This window comes from Corvus brachyrhynchos, unplaced genomic scaffold (assembly GCF_000691975.1).
Source record: "Corvus brachyrhynchos isolate BGI_N302 unplaced genomic scaffold, ASM69197v1 scaffold3, whole genome shotgun sequence".
In the NCBI taxonomy this organism is placed as follows: domain Eukaryota; kingdom Metazoa; phylum Chordata; class Aves; order Passeriformes; family Corvidae; genus Corvus; species Corvus brachyrhynchos.
The window spans coordinates 2,365,584-2,366,977 of NW_008237619.1; positions in this window are offsets into that span (position 1 = coordinate 2,365,584).

Sequence of the window (1,394 nt, forward strand, 5' to 3'; positions counted from 1 at the left end):
TAGGGAAATAATTTATGACACAATGAAAAGGACATGCAATCAATTTACAGATAAAAGGTCCCAGGGCAATATAAATGAGGCAACTTCTAATAAACACCCCGTGGAATCAATAGAAATATCCACAAGAGAGGATAAATGCTCAATTCCACATATCACCTTTGTTTTCCAGCTTCAAGAGGGTACCACAGAATAAATGTGGTAAATAAATACCAAACCAATTTATGTTCACATTTCCCATTTGAAAGGAAAAGCAGCTTTAAGTCAGCAAACCAAGTTCAGCATATTCTGCATGTAAAATAAGAAAATCAAGGATGAGTGTGGGGAAATAACATATGTGATACATGCTGAGAGAGAGAGAGCACAAAGAACAAAACCTAGAAAAGCAAAATGGGACGAAGAAATCTCAGCCCCAGAAAAATAATACAAAGGGAACAAACAAATCCCAACACAGTTCACACAGAGATTGCAAAAGGGATTAATTGGAAGGCAATCCTCATAGCTCAGAAATTCAAACTACAGCTGCAGACAGATGGCTTTGTTAAAGTCCTCTTTTTTTCAACAGCCTGTCTGCTACACACACAACCTGCTGACTGATACTTTGCCCCTTCCTTCATGGAAAAGAGAAAAAAATACAGAAAAAGCCTAGAAAAAAGCCTGAGGAAACTAACCCACTTTTGCATAAAAATTGTATCAGGACCTTTCGGTTTTATTTAGGCAAGGACAAGACCATTGCAGTAACACACATCACCATGTTTATTCATCTTGTTAAGGTTGCCTGAAACTAGAGAATTCAAATTCTTAGGTGGATGAACTTGAAAATAAAGAAATGATAGCAGGAAATAAAAGAGTTAGTAGCTCCAAATCATGCAGTTAATTAAAACGAAAGCTGGAGAAGGAATAAGCATCTAACAAATCACCACTTTTAGCAGCAGAATTTCTGACCTTCAAAACTTAAGACCCCTATGGATTTGAAAGGATTGAGTTCACTTTTGGCAATGTCTCCTCTCCCTTTCTCCCTGCCAGCTGTTCTTGGTGGAGGAAGCAGGGAAAGTAGTATTTGCCAGAGTGCAAACAGTTCATTGCTGCTTCACAGTTACTCCTGTATTGGCTGTACACCTCTCAGAAGAAATGATGAGTAAGCCTCAGGCTCTCTGTTTACATGATCAATTGTATCTTCAGCTTCCTGACAGATGAGTGTACCTGCACTTAGTTGGTGCCTTGAAAATGGAGTTTATTATTGCACCTCCCCCCATGTCTCCAGACACCTGCATGGAACAACCACCACAGGGAACAGGCTCCTCCTTTTTCACCAAAGCTTGAAACAATGGTATTTATTACCTCTATATGTGAATTCCAGAATCAGCAAGAGACATGCAAAGAAATTCCACCATGAA